The sequence below is a fragment of the Spea bombifrons genome, chromosome 10 (assembly GCF_027358695.1).
Source record: "Spea bombifrons isolate aSpeBom1 chromosome 10, aSpeBom1.2.pri, whole genome shotgun sequence".
Lineage (NCBI taxonomy): Eukaryota > Metazoa > Chordata > Amphibia > Anura > Pelobatidae > Spea > Spea bombifrons.
This window is the reverse complement of record NC_071096.1, coordinates 18,631,828-18,652,266: the sequence shown is the minus strand read 5'-3', so window position 1 is coordinate 18,652,266 and position 20,439 is coordinate 18,631,828. Positions and strand designations below refer to the sequence as shown.

At 46.0% G+C, this 20,439-nt stretch overlaps 1 long non-coding RNA gene across 1 annotated transcript; it reads left to right on the top strand.

Annotated features, from left to right (window-relative positions):
* Positions 1 to 5,777: 5,777 nt before the first annotated feature.
* LOC128467419 (uncharacterized) lies at positions 5,778 to 6,074 on the top strand. The gene is made up of 2 exons (XR_008345724.1): positions 5,778 to 5,911; positions 5,942 to 6,074. It is a non-coding gene; the product is annotated as an uncharacterized LOC128467419 (long non-coding RNA).
* Positions 6,075 to 20,439: the final 14,365 nt, after the last annotated feature.

Sequence of the window (20,439 nt, the reverse complement as noted above, 5' to 3'; positions counted from 1 at the left end):
GCCCGATGGACGCAGACAACCCCCGCTGCTAAGCGCACCTCCTTCCGGCTGCAGCGGAAGTTGCCTACACGAATTGCGCAGATGTCTACCCGCTGCCCGGACAACACACTGGGGAGTCAGAAGCACCGGTAGGTTTGGGGGGGTGTTAAGTGGGGGGCATAAGGCATTCCTGTAGGCAGAGTGCTCTAGGAAATGCCTTTTAACCCCCTTAATGTCACTCTGCCTCCAGAAATGCTTTTTAACCCTCTATACACCACTCTGCCTCCTGAAATGCCTTATACCTCCCTATATGCCACTCTGCCCCATAATATGCCTTTTAACCCCCTAAATACCAGAGTGGCATATAGGGGTATAAGGCATTTCTGGAGGCAGGGTGGCACATAGGGGGTCAAAAAGCATATCATGGGGCACAGTGGCATATAGAGGGTTAAAAGGCATAACATGGGGCACAGTGGCATATAGGGGGTATAAGGCATTTCTGGGGCAGAGTGGCAAGCCTGGGGCAGATGTGCATAACTGGGGGGCAGGTTCGAAAATAAAAGGAAATAAAAACAAACAAATTTTTCTCAATCATAGCTTTAATTTAAAAAAAAATAGTTTACATAGTTTACATGAGTTAACATTTACTAGTAAAACTTTTTTCCTATAAGGTCATCTTATATTCAGGCTTTTTCTTTTTTTCCTAAATTAATATTCAGATTTTGGGGTATCGTCTTATAATTTTGTTATTTAGGCTCCTTGCATCAGCACGCATACATTTAATATTATCCTGAGAATTTTTATTAATACAGACGTCCTCTGTTCTGATCTTGCCCATCCCCCCATCTCCACCCCCCTTGTTCTGATCTGAAGCCCCTCTCCTTTCTGTGCTATCTCCATTTTCTAGATCTCTGTGTCCCTCCCCCCTACCACTAGTTTAAAAACCCCTCCAACCTTCAAGCCATCCTCTCCCCCAGCACACCAGACCCTCTTCCGTTTAGGTACAACCCATCACCACTATAAAGATTGTACACAAGTGCAAAATCAGCCCAGTGCTCTAGAAAGCCCAAACCCTCCTTTCTATACCATGGCTTTAGCCCCCTGATCTCCTGCTGCCTTTCTACTGTTGCGCGTGGCACAGGTAATATTTCTGAAAATACTACCTTGGCGGTCCTTTTCTTCAGTTTACCTCCTAATTCCCTGAAATAATTCTTTAGGACCTTCCATTTTCCACTTACTTTGTCATTGGTACCGTTATGGACCATGACAGCCGGGTCTTTCCCAGCCCCTTCCAACAATCCATCCACTCTGTCGGCAACATGCCGCACTTGAGCACCCGGGAGACATCAAACTGTCCGGTTGAGCCGATCAGAGTGGCAGATTACCCTATCTACTCTCAATAATAAAGTCCCCTACCACCACAACCTGTCTAGCCTTTCTTATGCTCTCAACCCCACCCATACTAGAGGGGCTGTTCCCTCGGCTGTAGTAAGAAGGAACAGCTTCCTCCGGTACAGCTACTCCTGAGCTGATGCACCCAACATCTTCACTCAAGCGGGCAAATCTGTTTGGCTGCACAAGGTCAGGACTAGCTAAACCTTTCCTCTTCCCCCCCCCTCTGCTACCACATGTAACTGTTACCCAGCTACATGCCTATTCCCCAGCTGACTTATATCCTCCCTCTTCACTACCTGCCCCCACTACAATCTGCAGTGAGCAGTAGACTCCTTTCAAGACTGTCTATCTGTCTCAAAGTTTCAATTTGCTTCTCCAGATGAAGGCTTTGAAATGCATGAGAGTCTCATTGGGTTACAGATGCAATACATAGGGTGACCACATGTCCCGAATTGCCTGGGACAGTCCCGCAATGGGACTTGAAGTCCTGGGTTCTGGGCAGCCCCAATTGAAACGCCATCTTTTTTTTTTTTTTGACACGGAGATAGAAGGGCACCAAGTGGTTGCTCATTAAGTTTTTAGCAACCACTCGGCAACCACTGCAGGAGGCCTCTAGCTCGGTTGCGGTGCCGGCATGTCAGGCTGAGTGCCGGAATATGACGTCATCGGCGCTCGGCAGTAAAGTAGTGCGCACCTCGGCAGAGCAGGGAGACAGAGGCCTCGCACTCCCACTGCAGGATTTCTGGAAGGTAAGTGAACTTCAAAGGGGGGGAGAGGGGGTAGATAGTGAGAAGGGTGGGAGAGGGGGTAGATAGTGAGAAACGGGGGTAGTAAGAATACCCAAATAAAGTAGAATACAGTGTGAATAAGTGAGAGTATGAATTAATGTGTGGATGAATTGTCTGAATAAGGGAAAGTATATATAATGTGTGGATGAATTGTCTGAATAAGGGAGATAATTAATGGATTTGTGAGAATGCATTAATAAATATGTGTAAATTATTTGTGTGAATGAGCGAGAGAATAAATGATTGTGTGAATGAAAGTGTGAATTAGTGAGTGACTGTAAAAGTGTTTGTGTGTATCATAGATGTATCATTGATTTATGGAAAGGCAAAGATGGCAACAAGCAGGGTGTTTCAGCCTTGGGGACTATTATGAAAATGATTTTCCCAATTTGTGATTTATGTCACAGACAGCTGTGAGACTGTGAACCCCAGGGAGTTGATTGGCATGGCATCTGGGTACAGCTGCTATGCAGATTATACATATGGGTCCCTGGGGTGGAGCAATTGGAGGGCAGGGTGGGCCAATGCTCAGTTTCCCCATTTTATGGAAATTCCATGCCGGGTTTTCCAGGAGGCAAAAGTCCGCAGGATCCGGTCCGGGATTCCTATGGGGCCGGCGTCAGGCACAGGTGCTGGGCATTAAAAACCCCTGGAGCCTGATACTCAGAGAGACTGTTGGGGGAAGAGGAAGTTCCCTGTGTGTGATGTAATGTTGTGTTGATTTGTGACACTGTTAATGTTGTTAATTTCCAAACTCTAAAGTTCTACCTTAAATGCTAATATATGGTCTACCTTAAGTCCTGTTATGTAACTAGTTCAGGGGGCAGCAGAGAGAGAGGAAGAGAGCGCATGGAATAAAGAAGTTTCTGCCTGATCTGTCTGTCTTTATTGTACATACAACACATGGTACCAGAAGTGTATCTAAAGAATAATGGCAATCAGCACAAGAAACATTCCTCCCCTGGATTTAGAATCTGGAAATGTATCAGAGAACTGGGCAAAGTGGAAGGAGCTGATAGAGCTGGTTTATGCAGGCCCTGATGCAGCACAATGGACTGATCAACAAAAGGCTGCATACTTTCTCATCAGTGTTGGCCAAACAGGCCGGGATGTATGCAGAGCATGGTGTGCAAGTGGAAACATAGCTCCAGAGGACAAGAAAAAGACAGAGGTACTCTTTGCAAAGTTTGATGAATATTGTAATCCACGAAAAAACACCACAGTGAAAGCTGTTCTATGAGAGGAACCAATGGGGGCAGTGAATCAGTTGATGAGTGGGTCACACAGTTACAATTGCTTGCAAAAGACTGTGCATTTCATGATAGCAGTGATATGATAAAAGACAGGATATTAATGGGCAGGAAGAAGTGCAGGAAAAGTTACTGCAAGAGGAAGAATTAACCTTTGAAAAAAAATCAGAATTGCGAGAGCATATGAGATGTCAAGAAAAGACTTGCAGGTACTGGGAAGTCCACAACCACAAGTCAGTGCAATTGAAAAGCAATCTAGAAGTCACATAAGAGAATAAGCTGACTGGAGAGGGAATAAAAGAGAAAACAGAGCTAGGAACACAGAAACAACCTGTGGATATTGTGGAAACACACACTACAAAGATATGTTATGCCCTGCAAGAGGCCAAATATGTAATAAATGCAGAAAAAAGGGGCACTTTGCCAAAATGTGTCATAATGGAATGAGCTATAGGAAGCCACAGACACGACCAGTGTATAATATAGATGATTTGGACAACCATTCAGATGATGACACAGACGGCTCACAGATATACCTTGTATCGGTGCAGAACACACAACACTCTGCAGATGAAGCAGTGGTCACCTTACATCTAGGGGATGCTAAGATCCCTGTCAAGTTTAAGATTGACACAGGAGCTCAGGTAAATTGCGTGCCAGGGCACATATATCGCAAATTCCTCAGTAAGGAATTACAACTCGAAACGCAAAGGCTACCAAAGCTAAGAGGTTATGGAGGAGAGGTCCTGGATGTTATTGGACATTGTCATACAAAATGTGCCTATAAAGGATCTGAAACTAACTTACAGGTGTTTGTAATAGAAACACAGACTACTGCTGTGCTGGGTCTGCGGACGAGCCAAGAAATTGGACTTATCAAAATTATAATGACTGTTAACAACGGTGAAAACATACTTACAGCTCACGGCATTAAACAAGATTTCAGTGATGTATTCAGAGGACTCGGATGTCTTCCAGGGATATGTAAAATCCGGATCAAAGAAGGGGCACACCCTGTTATACATGCACCAAGGAAAATACCTTTAGCTCTTCAAAGCCAAGTAGAACAAGAACTCTCAAGGATGGAAAAATTGGGAGTGATCAAAAAGGTCACAGAACCTTCTGAATGGGTCAGCTCTATGGTGGTGGTGGAAAAGAAAAACATAGGAGCAATCCGAATATGCATTGACCCACGTGATTTGAACAAGGTAATAATGAGAGAACATTACAGACTACCCACTCTAGAGGACATAGCACACAAACTTGTTGGGGCATCAGTGTTCAGTGTACTAGATGCACAGTCTGGGTACTGGCAACTACGTCTAGATGAGAACAGCAGTCGCCTAACCACGTTTAACTCCCCGGTTGGACGATGGAGATTTACAAGAGTACCTTGTAAACACTGGGGACATGGAAAAGGACTTAGGAGTCTTGGTTAACAGTAAATTTACCTGTAGCGACCAGTGTCGGGCAGCTGCTGCTAAGGCAAATAAAATCATGGGGTGCATCAAAAGGGGCATGGATGCCCATGACAAGGAAATAATTCTACCATTGTACAAGTCACTAGTCAGACCACACATGGAATACTGTGTACAGTACTGGGCACCAGTGTACAAGAAAGATATAGTGGAACTGGAGAGGGTTCAAAGACGGGCAACCAGAGTAATAAGGGGAATGGAAGGACTGCAGTACCCAGAAAGATTATCAGAATTAGGGTTATTTAGTTTGGAGAAAAGACGGCTTAGGGGGGACTTAATAACTATGTATAAATATATAAGGGGGCAGTACAGAGATCACTCCCAGGACCTATTTATACCCAGGACTGTATCTATAACAAGGGGACATCCTCTACGGCTGGAGGAAAGAAGGTTTCTACACCAGCACAGACGGGGGTTCTTTACAGTAAGAGCGGTGAGACTATGGAACTCTCTGCCAGAGGAAGTGGTAATGGTAAACTCAATAAAAGAGTTTAAAAGGAGCCTGGACGTGTTTCTTGAAAGCAATAATATCACAAGTTATGGATAGTAGATTAATAGGGACAGAACGTTGATCCAGGGATTTATTCTGATTGCCATATTTGGAGTCGGGAAGGAATTTTCCCCCTGGTATGGGGCAATTGGCATCTGCTTCATAAGGGTTTTTTGCCTTCCTCTGGATCAACACGGTAGGGACACAATATGTATATAGGTTGAACTTGATGGACTTTGGTCTTTTTTCAACCTTATGAACTATGTTACTATGTTACTATGTTACCTTTTGGTGTAGCATCTGCTCAAGAAGTGTTCCAGAAAAAATCACACAAGCTAATTTCAGGCCTGCAGGGTGTGGAAGTCATAACTGATGATTTATTGGTCTATGGCAAAGACCGTGCGGAACATGACAAGAACCTGATTGCCTTGCTTAAGAGATGTCGTGAGAAGAATATGAAGCTCAACCCGAACAAACTGCAGATTGGTGTTGAGGAGGTAAGCTACTTTGGGCATATCATCAGTAAAGATGGTTTAAAACCTGATCCCAACAAGATACAAGCAATCATTAAAATGCAAGCACCAACTTCCAGAAAAGAACTAGAAACAGCACTGGGCATTTTCAATTATCTGTCAAAGTTTTCGCAGGGTTTAGCCCAACAAACAGCACCTCTACGAACTCTACTGAAGAAAAATGCATGCTGGTCTTGGGATGCTAATATGCAAACAACGTTTGAGAAAATAAAGGCCACCATAAGCAAACAGCCCGGACCCATCTTGAAATATTTTGATGTAAACTGTGATACTGTTCTTCAAGTAGACGCATCACAATTTGGGTTGGGTGCAGTACTGACACAAAGAGGTCACCCAGTGGCCTATGCCTCGAGGGCACTTACGGCAGCTCAATCCAACTATGCCCAAATTGAAAAGGAAATGCTAGCCATTGTCAACGGATGTAAAAAATTTCATCAATATATCTATGGGCGTCCAGTATTAGTGGAAACGGACCACAAGCCTTTAGAACACATAATGCTGAAACCACTAAACTTAGTCCCTCCACGCCTACAGAGAATGGTAATGAAGCTGCAACCATATGACCTTACTGCCAAATACAGACCAGGGAAAGAAATCCCAATGGCAGACACGCTATCCAGAGTGTTTCCAGCAGGACATGACACACGGGATGAACCTGATCTGGAGGAACAAGTGCACACATTCTTAGTCAATGTACCCGTCTCAGATGTCAGATTGGAAAGTATTCAAAAGGAAACGTTACTGGACAAGCAACTAGAAAAACTTTGCCGGGTCATGTGCAATGGTTGGCCGGAGAAGCGCAAAAAACTACCACCAGAATTACAGGAATTCTGGCCTGTGAGACATGAATTGTCAAATAACGAGGGCTTATGTTCTCCTGCACAGTTACTTATGGGCAGAGCACTGAGAACTACAGTGCCCATTTCTCCAAAGAAACTTCAGCCACAGAACCTTGCACACGAGCATGTAGCTGCGCAACGAAATCATTTCCAAACAAAAGCAATATTATAACCAATCTGCCAAATCTCTGACACCACTTGCCACGGGACAAGCTGTAAGACACAGAGTAGATGGAAAAACTTGGGAACCTGCACGTATAGTATGAGTATTGGAAACCCCAAGGTCATATGTAATCGAGAATCGGCTGGGTCAGGAACTCAGACGAAACAGATGTAATCTACGTCCTGACTTTTCAAGTTCTGCTACATGTACCTCAAATGATGCTGCAGCTTCCAGCACACCCGCCTTAACAGAGAAGCTTGACTCGTATTCTGAGGACAACACTGAACCATATAAAACTACCGACTCCCTGGGTTTAGCATGTTCTACGGCTCCAGAAAGAGAGAATGCTCTGAACACTCCTATGGAATCAAGGGACACCTACTCTAGTTATGGTCGCAGATTGAAACCTAAAATATGGGAGGACTTTGTTACACATTAAATGCGTAAATGCTTGAGGGGGAAGATGTGATGTAATGTTATGTTGATTTGTGACACTGTTAATGTTGTTAATTTCCAAACTCTAAAGTTCTACCTTAAATGCTAATATATGGTCTACCTTAAGTCCTGTTATGTAACTAGTTCAGGGGGCAGCAGAGAGAGAGCATGGAATAAAGAAGTTTCTGCCTGATCTGTCTGTCTTTATTGTACATACAACACACTGTGCTCCTAGGGCAAGGAGAGGCCCTGAACAAGAAGACCATCCCTGAGCCAAGTGAGGCAATACCTGCCTGGACATTTGTGTGCTGTCTGGGGGAGGTTTTCCAGAGCCTGGCGTAGCTGGGTCTGGCTGGGAGGTTGAGTTAGTGGGTGATTAGGCTGGTCAGTCTGGACCAGCATAGTTCAGTTAGAGAGGGCTCCAATTGGGAGCTAGGTTTTCTTTTTATGATTTGGTTTTTGGGGTTTCAGCAATTAAAAATAAAGATCTGTTTTGTTTCCGAGACTGATTGCCCTAGAGGACTGTGCTTAGGACCCCTAAAAGTGACATGAACGGCCCTCCTGCTACAGAGCTGTCACACAGCGGAATGACAGCAGAATTGATTTAATATAAAGGCGTAACTATTGACCTACCACAATAGTTGTCCTAGGATCACAAAAACAACAACAAAGCGATCCTAGCCTGAGGTGATAACAGCCAGTTCTTGTGTTATTGGTGTTCTTTAGTTACCTATAGGCAGAGGCACATTTTCTTTTTTCAAGTGAGTGTGTGTAGGTATAGGATGAGTTAGTGATTCTGGTTTGCATGGTTACAACCGAAATATTGTACACCTTTCAACCGGAAAAGCTGTTACTGGTTTACAATTGATGTAGTTGCTATTTACATAGCAACCTATCAATACTATAGTAAAAAAACAACTTAAAAAGAATCATACACCATGTGCTAGTAGAACTTCAATCCTGGGCTTGATCTTGACTTCGATCCAAAGGGCTTCACATAGTTTGTAAGCGCCCTGGGTTATAGACCAAAGGAGTTCCACTTGATATTGTTTTGCTGGGCTTCTTTATCATCTCTGTAAACTGACCATCTACTGAAGCTAAGTATATTTGTTATTTTACTGCAATCTGTTAAGACTGGTGTATGACTTTAATTCTGCTGATCATTAAAGTATAATTAGGGATTAATCTAGCCTTGGTGCAGCATTAATCTAAATTTTATTAAAGACAGGAGGCGAGTATATTCATTAAACCTTCTTTACTGTTAACCTCCAACAGCAAAACAGTTAACAGAAACAATAAAAACAACCAATAGGAACACAGTAACAAGTCTATAAAAGTCTGCACATCTAGGCACTCCTCCTCTTTCTTTGCGCAGAAGCTGAAACGACAGCCAATAACAACCCTGGAAGACACTCAGGAACTCAAGAACCAAGCGGAAATGGACCACCGCAGCGTCAGCACCTCAAACAACCGGAGGACGGCCTGGAAAGAGAAAGAATCGTGACAGTACCATGCAACCATATGCCAAGCAGGCCAGAAGTAAAATCAACAGGTACAGCAATCAGAAATAATAAACCGACAACAATCCCCCCAAAACAGAGCCCTAAAAAGAAGGGAGGGAAAAAAGGGAGGGAAAATACTCGCCTCCTGTCTTTAATAAAATTTAGATTAATACTGCACCAAGGCTAGATTAATCCCTAATTGTATAGCAAGACAGGAGGCTTCGTATTTTGCAATTTTAACGCCCCTAAACCAACGCCAGAGCGGCGTGAGCCGGGACCCGAAAATAAATAGGCCCGCGGAAAATGCCGCTGAAGCGCCCCAAAGGAACCCTCAATACCGGCCAAAAGGAGAACCCAATGAATCCACCTGGAGAGAGTGGGAACAGACACAGGCCGAAAAGGACGCATGTAGGAGATGAAAAGCGGACCAGAAGGAGAAGACCAAAACTGAGCCGACATGGCTAAATAAGCTTGAACACAACGGGCCACACAAAGACGTGGCCGGTTGGGAAAATAAGGATAGGAGACAGAAGTAGAACTGGATTTAGTTCTACGAAAGACCGAGACCGAAACGCCCTCGGGAGAAAAAGTAAACGAGGAAACATCAAAAGAACGAACGTCAGACACCCGACGGAAGGAGACAAGGCACAACAAAAGAACAGTCTTGGCGGAAAGCTGGTGAAAGGACAAACCGTCATTGTCCGGCCAGTCCTCCAAAAATACTGAGGACCCGGGAGACATCCCAAAAGGACCCATAACGAGGCCTCGGGGGCCTGGAAAGACGAACACCCCTGCGAAGACGGCAGACTGCCGGATCCTTACCGACACCCAGGCCCTGAACCGGAACATGAGCAGCCGAAATGGCCGAACGGAACAAATTAATAGTCCGGTAGGACCGACCCAGGGAAAAAAGATGGGCCAAAAAATTAAGAACCGCGGTCACAGGAGGAGTAAGGGGATCAAGGTGTCGAACCAAACTCCAGCGACTCCAGGCATGCCAAGCCTGGAGGAAAGATCGTCTGGTGCCCGGAGCCCAGGATCCCCAGAGCAGATCTCGAGCTGACTCCAATAAGCCCGGCACATGCCAGGATCCCCGGAAACCGACCAGGCCACAAGAATCAAACGATCCTGGAGGACGAGCGGGTGAGGGTTCCCCTCCGGATCCTGAAGCAGATCCCAGGTCGCTGGAAGGATCAGGGGATCCGCGCACGACAGCTCCAGAAGCAGTGGGAACCATGGCTGAGTCCTCCATAGGGGCGCTATCAAAAGGATGGAAACGCCCTGATGACTGACAGAGTGGAGAGTCCGGAGGATCATGTTGAACAGGGGAAAAGCATAAGCTCCCCGACATGGCCACGGCTGGAGAAAGGCATCCACCGCTGAGGATAACGGATCCGGGAGCCAACTGAAGAACAGATCCAGATGGAGGGGACCGCGACAATGGTGGAGAGAGTGGAACACGCCCGGCAGAAGATGCCAGTCGCTGGCGTCTCTCCAATGCCGAGAAAACCAGTCGGCCACGAGGTTCTCCTTGCCCGGCAGATACTCCGCGCGAATGGACAAGAACTGATAAAGCTCCTTGGTGAGCTCTGTGAGAAGCCTGGATCTCGATCCTCCCCAGCCTGTTGATGTAGCGGACGGCCGAGACATTGTCCATGTGCAGCACTAAGGAACAGTGAGTGACCCCCTTCAGGAAACTGCGAACCGCGAACGAGCCAGCGATGAGCTCCAAGCAATTGATATGGAGGTCGCGTTCCTCCGAAGTCCACGGACCCCCGGTAGCCACGTCGCCGCAAGCAGCCCCCCAACCAGACAGGCTTGCGTCTGATTCCAGGACGAAATCGGGGCTTGACCCGAAAATGACACGGCCGTTCCACGCATCCATGTGGACCAACCACCAATGGAGTACCAACCGAACCTCGTCTGACAAAGGGATCATCGCGTCGTAGGAGGCCAACTCGTGAAGATGTCGCGTCTTCAGTCGCTGGAGGGCCCTGTAGTGAAGCGGGCCAGGGAAAATGGCCTGAATGGATGCTGAGAGAAGGCCAATCACCCTGGCGAGATTTCGGAGCGAAACCAGGCCGCCACGAAGGAGCTTGCGAATCTCCTTCTTTATGACCATGACCTTGTCGCGAGGGAGCCTGAGGACCGCTGCCACAGAGTCCAAAGAGAAACCGAGAAACTGGACAGTTTGCGTCGGAGTCAAGACCGACTTGCGCTCGTTGATAATGAAGCCCAAGTCCTGAAGCAGATGAACCGCAAGGGAAGTATCGCGACGAAGGGACTCGACGTCCTGTGCCATGAGGAGGATGTTGTCTAAATAAATTATAGAGTGAATCCCGCACGCACGGAGGAACTCCATGACCGGCTTCAGAAGTTTGGTGAAGCACCAAGGGGCGGAGCTGAGACCGAATGGGAGGCAGGTGAACTGCCAGAGGAGGCCCCGCCAGCGAAACTGAAGAAACCTCTGATCGTCGGGATGGACTGGTACAGAAAGGTAAGCATCCTTGAGGTCGAGACGGGAGAATCAGTCGTTCTCCCTGAGCAGGTCGCGGAGGAGATGAATACCCTCCATTTTGAAGTGACGATACACTACATAACGGTTGAGAGCCCGAAGGTTGATGACGGGGCGGAACTCCCCCGACTTCTTGCGCACCAAAAAGATGTTGCTGAGAAAACACGGAGGGGAGTGCGCTCTCTCTCTACGGCACCCTTCTCCAGTAGGGAAGAGAGCTCTGAGTGGACCAAGGAGGCCGCGTCGCAAGACAACCTGGGGAGTGGAGGTGGAAAACCCTGACGGGGCGTGGAGAGGAACTCCAGACGGAAACCCTCTACTGTTTGAAGAACCCAGGGGTCGGACGTAAGGCGAAACCAGGCATGGAAAAAATGGGCGAGACGACCCCCGACAGGAATATGAGGAAATATAGGAATCAGTCTTACCTGAAGCTGATCTTCCTCTGTTGGACGTGTAGCCTCTGCCTCTGGAACCGCCTCTGGAGAAAGGGATCCGAAACTGGGAACGGTAGGCGGTGGAGGTGTCCGGGAAACGGGGTCTAGAGCCAAAGGAGGCCGCTCTGCTGGCGGCACGACCCCTTTGCCGACCAGCTCTGGGGGAAAAATGATTTCCCGTACGAAAGACACGTCTGATGTTGTTCTGGGCTTTAGTGAGCGAGGTGAACAGGTTGACATGCTGACTGAGGTCCTTGACGAACCTCTCGCCGAAGAGTAAACCTTTGGCGTCCGCGCCCAGTTCCTTGGGGGCCAATTCGGCCAATTTGGCATCCAACTTAAACAGAGCCACCTTACGTCGTTCAGACGATATCGCACAGTTGGCGTTTCCCAATAAACATAAAGCTCTCTGGGTCCAGTCACGGACCAGCTGGGGATCCAGGGGAGAGCCGTCAGTGATGGCTTTGTCGGCCATTTGAAACACTTGAGTCAAGAGGCCCAAAACGTCCAACAGCTTATCCTGTGCCGAGTGCAAGCCCAGCTCAATGCCCTTGAGAGGGTCTTTGCCATTTTTGATTAAGAAAGTCACAAAGGTAGGGTCAAACTCGGGCGTATTGAGCACTTTGTCCCGGACTGTGGGTCGAGGACATTCCGAGCGGAGCCGTTGGCGCACCTCCTTGTCCAGGGGACAACGTATCCAAAACCTCAAGAACTCCGCAATGTGGGTCAACGGTCTCCATTCAGAGGAGCGAGGGTGGCGCAGAGCTCTGGGGTCGAACAGCGGAGTACCAAGGTCATCCGTGACCTCAAACGGTTGATCGGGAGCGCTGGACGGAATGAGAGGGAGCTTGGGAGGATCAGAAGTGAAGTCCTGGTGCCGCATAGGAGAGGCCGGACCGGAGGAGCCAGCGCAATATTCGTCTAGAACCTCGTAGTCAGTGAGGTCTTCCGTAGGAGGGACCAAAAGGGATGACTGCACCGCGGGCCTTCTTCAGCGGAGCTTTACCCTTCCCGGATGTGGAGGGCAATTCACCCCAGGTGCGCTTCTGAGAGGCCGCCGTGGCCGCAGGGGATGATGAGCCACCAGCTTCTGAATCCTCCACCCCAGTAGGGGACGCGAGAGGCTAGGAAGGGCGAGCAGAATGAAATTCCTCTAGTGCAGCTGGGAGAGACGCAGCCAGGGCAGAGCGGAGCCAGGCCTGGACGGCGGCAGGAATCTGATTTTGGGATTCTTCGGCCATTGCACTCCAAATGTGTCTATGGGAACACAAAGAGTAAAAGGAGTGAGTAAATGCAAGGTCCGGAGACCGGCAGCAGACAGGGGTTCACCCGATAAGGCAGTATGCGCTGAACAGGGGGTCACCCCTAGATAGGTGGAATAAATGCAATATGCTCTGCTCTGAAACAGGGGGTCACCCCTGGGATAGGTGGAGCATACTCCGCAACGTGTCCACAGTGTGGGGTTCACCACAGCTTGATAACCGCAGGGGTTTACCCTAATAGAAAGCGGTGGGGTCACCAAAAGGCCGAGAGGGGTTAATCCCTAGTACATGCAAGAGGGTTTACCTTGGGACCACAAATAAAACACAGGAATGGGAAAAAGCAAAAACCTAGCCCTGAAACACAAACCTGCAAGGTAAAGCAGAAAAAACTTGCACACAATGCGGCCGATAAGGCCCAGCAAAAGAACTAAGGAAGGACGCGCAGCGTGGTTGGGGCCGCCGGGGAACACCCGAGCCACTACCACGCCGCGGGCCACAAAGAACGGAGGCCCCGCGGTCAGAACGAGGCCGCGTTCAGCAAAGACAGGGAGCCACGCGGCAGTAGCTGTAGGCCGCGGAACGGCAACGGGACGGGCCGCGGCACGGTACGATTGACGACCGCGGCGACGAAAAAGGACCGGCCGCTGCGAGAGACAGACCGGCAAGCGGCTAATAAGATGGGCCGCCAAGCGGCAAGCTACAGGCCGCAAGGTAAAAAGGGAGGGGGTGGATAGCGGCGCCACAAGGAGTGCAACGTGTGCGAGAAAAAGCCGCCACTCGAGAAAAAGGGGGCGCTGAACCGCCGCACGGGAGGCGAGCCTGCCGCGCGGCAAGGGATCCGAGCACCAGGAGGTGGACCGCCGAGCAGGAACGCGGCAGGACGCTGCCCGCAAGAGGCCGAAAAGACCACCTCGCGGGGAAAAAACAAACCGCCGAATAGGCGGCAGAGGTAAGCAATAAACCACAGGGCAGATAGGCCCGGGTGCAGAGGAGCCCTGGACCACGTGGCCGACAGTTTAGGCCGACGCACAATGCCAGGGAAGGAAGAGCGAGCGCGTAATGCGCAACGCAGGCAACTGGAAATACGAGATATAGCAAATAAACAACAAATAGAAATAATGATATCAGGTAAAAACAATATAGACTTGTTACTGTGTTCCTATTGGTTGTTTTTATTGTTTCTGTTAACTGTTTTGCTGCTGGAGGTTAACAGTAAAGAAGGTTTAATGCAAAATACGAAGCCTCCTGTCTTGCTATAAAATTATCATTAACCACAGTATTTAAGTATTTCTTACCATATGATCGACTGGAATATCTCATATTATATACCATTTGTATATCAAGATACAGAGTGTATATAGATTAAATAAATGTTATTGTTGTTATTAAGGTTCCCTGATTACCTTAACCCCTTAAGGACAATAGGGGTTATTACTCGTAGTATATTGTGGTACAATGCTGTTGCTGTTTAGCTGTGATTTTCTTCTTTCTCATTTCGTGCTCCCACACATATTATATATTGGTTTTTTTTCAGGACAAACAGGGCTTTCTTTAGATACCATTAATTTTATCATATCATCTAATTTACTATAAAAAAAATGATAAAATATGGGGATTTTTTGTTAAAAAATTACTTTTTCTCACTTTTTAAACAAAAAACTTTACTCATCTGCAAAAAAAAATGAAAAAAACTGCTAAATAGATTCTACTATTTTTCCTGAGTTTAGAAATACCCAATGTTTTTATGTTTTTTTGCTTTTTTCTGGACATTATAGGGCAATAAGTACAGGTAGCGTTTTGCTATTTCAAAACCTTTTTTTCCAAATCTGGTAATTCTTCCCCCATGTGCCATTTCGGGTATCTTTGAAGCCGGCCAATGCAATTTACCCCATCAAATCATATATTTTTAAAAACTAGACACCCCAAGGTATTTGAAATGCTGGTATTTTAACCCTTTCCATGCACTAATTTTACCACCAGCCTTTGTGAAACTTTATGGTAGTACATTTTTTTTTTTTCCCACACATGTTGTACTTCAGGTATAAATGTATCGCTCCTGATATATGTCCGTGTCAAACAACACACCAATATGTCTTCAGTAACATCTCCTGAGCGCAGTGATACCCCCCATGCATGGGTTTGTTGGGTTATTTGGGAGGTAAAAGGCCGCCTTTGTGAGGTGTGTATTTTTATGCCATTTAGACATCTGATCCTACTGCCCCCATGCCCCATATTTGGGACATCTTTGAACCCGACCAATTCAATTTACCCCATCAACTCATGCATTTTTTAATACGAGACACCCTATGGGCATTTGTAATGCCAATATTTTAACTCTTTCCATGCTGGAATTTTTGTAAAGATAAAGAATTTTAGGACTTGCTTATTAATTTTTTTTTTTTTGGTGACAGTGGGGATTTTTACATGTTACCATATTATTTTTATTTTTTTTAAACATTTTTGAACAATTTTTTTATTTTGTTTTTACTAATCACTCATTATTGAGCTGGGCTCCATTGACCTTGCATGGTTGGATGCAGTACCTGCATTCAACCTGCAGGAGGAGCTTGAGAGTTCTCAAGAGGGTCTGGATAGACCCTCTATGAACTCATATCTATTGTTGATGCCATCCTGTGAATGACGGCAACATCATTTACAGGATGGCACTTGTGGTTCCTCCTCGGAGCAATCACAAGGCAATCGGGGTAGGGGGGTAGTGTTACTGACATGCCTCGATATCGATAGCTTTGGCAACACTGCTGTGCTGCATCCGAGCGTTACAGAGAGATAGTTCTGTTCTGTGTGAGACTGGTAAGCCTCAGCCTGCCATTTCTCAGTGTACTCTTCCTCACTTCAGTTCTACTGAATTAATAATTTTATTAATTTAGTCATTTTTTAATTTAATTTTTTTTCAGTGCTTCTGTCTGTCATCAACTGTGTAGTGCTGTTGAGTTGACTGGCACTGGGGTGCCCTTGCCCTGGGCTGGCACTGCCTACTGCCTGTCCTGTCTTCACTTAGATAAATTTAATAATATAATTCATAAATAATAATTTAATAGAATATATAATCATTTAATACGTTATAAAATTATATATATATATATTTGTCAGTCATATATATATATATATATATATATATATATACTGTAGTTAGTTAGTATACTAGTGTAGAGTGTACTGTAGATAGACATTCAAGACATATACTAGTGTCTAATCTAAAATCAGTAATATTATATAATTCATTTTAGCTAGCTTAATAATTAATTAGCTATAAATAAAATTAATTACTACTAGCTTATAGTTCAGCTAATCTTATTAGTACTGGTGCTGCAGCTCTTTAGTTTGTGCTTTGTTTTAGCAACAGCAAGAGACCAAGTCAATTTTTCTTAATTAATAATATTTAATTTTATTTCATTTGTTTTGCTCACCTCAGTCAATCAGTGAAGTGAACTTGTTGTGCTAGTGAGTGCAGCCGCATAAGTGCTGTGTTCTTTTTTGATTAGAAAGCAGTGACGTTAACTGTTTTGCAGAGATTTTCTCATTTTACTTTTTATTTTAATTTTATTTAAAGTACCCTTAGTGTTTTGCTCACCTCAGTCCATCAGTGAAGTGAACTTGTTGGGCTAGTGAGTGCAGCCGCTTAAGTGCTGTGTGTTTTTGTTCAGCAAGCAGTGAAGCTAACTGTTTTGCTGTGACATTTTATTTTCTAATTTCTTGTCAAGAAAGATTGACTGTGTGACGACAACAACTGTACTAAGCAAAGCTTCAAGGTACTAGCTGTAGTACTAAAATAATTCTAATCTTTAATCTTAATCTATAATATATTATATAACATAATATAATATAAATTCTAATTCATAATCTATATTCTTCTATCTATAATCCATAATATAAGTAATTCTTCTAATATATATTATATAACATAATATAATAAATTCTAATTCATAATCTATAATATATAAGTAATTCTAATTCATAATCTATATTCTATCTATAATCCATAACATAAGTAATTCTAATCTATTAATATTATATAATTTAATATTAATTAATAAATCATATACTGATTCTGATTTAACCTCACTTTAGTTTAGTGGGCTTGAGAGCGTCTGCCTAGAGTTAGACTTAGAATAGTAAGGAATATAGCTTTAGGCTTAGCATAGTAGAAGGCTAGGCTCTTAGGCCTGTGTAAATTCAAATTAAAAATAAAACACTGCTAGTTAATATAAATAGTTAATCTTGAGTTAATAATTTAAATAACTTGAGCACTTTGGCAGATTGCACACAACAGTACAGTGCAGTTGTGCATAGTTTTACTTTTTCAGCAGTAGCACTGAAGAGAACTTCCTCAAATTTTTTTGTCTTTAATTTTTTTCCCTTTTTTTTTTATTTTTTATTTTTATAGTTTTAAACACTACACTACACACACAACACAAAATTTGAAATGGATCCTCCTTTTGGGAGTAAGGAGGGACAAGCTCCATCTACCACCACCACCAGTTCTAAGATGCAGCCTTTGCGTCAGTCTAGTCGGCCAAGTAGGCCAAGCTCTCGCTTATCGTTTGGGGAAGCATTGCTTGAAGGATCATCAAGTAAAGGAAAGGCACGAAAAACAGGCAGTAGTAGTGCTGCTAGTCCCACAAGCTCTATGGTTTTTTACGTAAAAGCCTAAAGCACCAGAAGCACGTTCAAAGTTAAAGGGTAGCACAACTAGTACTTCTACTAGCCCAGTGAGTAAAAAGAAGTGCCTTTTGCCCCAAGCAGCATCTTCCCCATCCACAAGCAGCATGCAAGGTACCAAGCAGAGCCAATTTAGCAGCAAGACTCAGAGGGGTTTTCCCAAACCAAAGCCATCTCATTCCTTCGTAGGGTAAACCACCACCACCTCTACCACCACTAGTGCTGCGCCTACTGTTCCCACCAGTACCGCCACGCCATGTCTGCCTAGTACCTCTAGCAAGCCACCAAGTCCTTACAATATTTTTGTAAAGACAGTTAGAGAGGGCTACACATAGTGGAACTCCACCTAGCGAGGTAAAAGAGGAGCCTGAGAGGCCAAGTGCAGAGTCTGTTCTTCCTGCTCGCACTACTACTAGTCACGATATCAGTCTTAGCTCCAGCCTAGCTGGAATTCCATTTGATCTGGCTAATGAAGAACTAGACTATGAGCCAGAGTAAGTAGAGGAGATGAGTGGTCAGGAATCAGAGTCCTCAGGGTGCAGTGTACAAATGACTAGTGCACAATTTTCCCCTGAGCCTCCACCTTCTCCGCTACGATCATCACCACCACCAGCAGCAAAACCTACCAAATCTGGTAGCGTTAAAGCAATTAGCAGCCCCACTATGGCCAGTACTGGTAGTACTACCAGTGCCACCACCACTAGTTCTGCTGCTGTTCATCCACCCCGAGCAGTAGAAGCAGCACCCAAGGCACACTCCAAGGCTATGCGGGCCCCAATTTGGGAGCACTTTGAAAATGTTGAAGAAGGGCGCTATGGAAAGTGCAAACATTGTGGGAAGCTAATAAGCAGAGGGAAAGTGTCTGGCCATTTTACCAGTGCTAGCATGAAGTATCACCTCAGCACTCAACACAACGCTGTGCTATTGGGGAAAGATGCAGAAGTAAAACGTAGTGCAGGCAGCATAGCTGGTGGCTGTGGCACTACAACAACAACTAGTACCATCTCCAAAGAGAGTGGAAAAACCCCAACAGCTGCTTCTGAGCCAATAGCAGCAGCTAGTGCTGGCAGCCAGAGACCAAGGCAGTTTGGAGCACTGCATGTCCAGCCCACCCTGGAACAATTTGGGGCATTCCACTCCAAGAGAACACTGCCCCAACAGCAGGCCAATAAAGTAACACGACTTATCGGTCAGTTCGTTGAAGGGGAGCCTTTCAAACAATTGATGGCAGCTGTGGCTCCACAATACACAGTTCTGTCACGTTCCACTTTCAGTAGGAACATTGTCCCCTCATTGTATCGGTCCTGTGTTTCAGCAGTGAAAGAGGAGCTTTCCAAGGCTGCTGGTCAGTCGGTTCATTTCACAACAGATTTGTGGACTGCACCTGACGGAGGTGCCAATATGGTGAAAGCGCTGCGAGATGGTCATATTGTTGGTGTGCGCTGTGCAGCCCACATCATCCATCTTGTAGTGAAGGCAGCAATGTCAGAAGGAACTAATGTAGCAGCAGTAGTTCTGTCCCGCTACAGAAAGATCGCTGGGCACTTTCACCATAGTGTTAAAGCTAGCCAACTTTTGAGGGAAGAGCAAGAGAGGGCAGGTCTTCCCGTACACTGCCTACAACAGGATGTCAGTACGCGGTGGAACTCCACTTTAGAGATGCTGGAGAGGATTTTGGAACAGCAGAGGGCAATCCATAATCTTGCCTCAGAGCATAATATTGGGATTACATCTCCGTTGAATAGGGAGGATTGGACAGTGATCGCCCAGCTGGTGGCAGTCCTTAAACCATTCAGGGATGCCACTGAAAATTTAAGCTCAAACACTGCCAGTCTGGCCCAGGTAATCCCAGTGTTCTCCCATCTAGGCAGCAAGTGGATGGAAGCTACTATCATGTCCGCCAACCACTGTTCAAAGTGAGCGCGTGTTTTCTATGACTGGAAACATACAGCGCTCACGCATGGCACCTCATCTGATGGATGAGTTGGGTTACCCAGCTCTTAGCTAGGAAAGTTAATTTTCTTTCTCTAATGTTCAAGGTAGTTTCTCCCCCTGGTTGCACGTGTTTGCGGTGTGGCAACGTCTGCTACCTCCGCCGGTGTAGCCAATTTACGCTAGGACAGTGTCTGAGTTCTGGAAGTCCGCTCCCAAACGCTAATGACTGACAGTCTTTAGATGCTTTGCCCTGGGGTGAAACAGGTGAGCGGGTCATAAATTGCCCACTCATTCGCCTTTCCCAATGCTGCTGCTGGTGGTGGTGCCAGTGTCTCTTCTCTGCCAGTTCGCTTCCTGGCTAGTGTCATGCTTCAATTGTCCCTAATGGTAAGGGTAGTTTCTCCCCCTGGCTGCCTCTGTTTGCGGTGTGGCAACGCCTTCTACCTCCGCCAGTGTAGCCAATTTACTCTAGGGCCTTGTGTCTGAGCTCTGGAAGTCCGCTCCCAAATGCCAAGGACTGACAGCGTTTAGATGCTTTGCTCTGGGGTGAAACAGGTGAGCGGGTCGCCAATTGCCCACTCATTCGCCTTTTCCATTTTTCAATGCTGGTGGTGGTGGTTCCAGCATCTCTTCTCTGCCAGTTCGCTTCCTGGCTAGAGTCATGCCCAAAATGTCCCTAATGGTAAGGGTAGTTTCTCCCCCCCTGGCTGCCTCTGTTTGCGGTGTGGCAACGCCTGCTACCTCCGCCGGAGTAGCCAGCT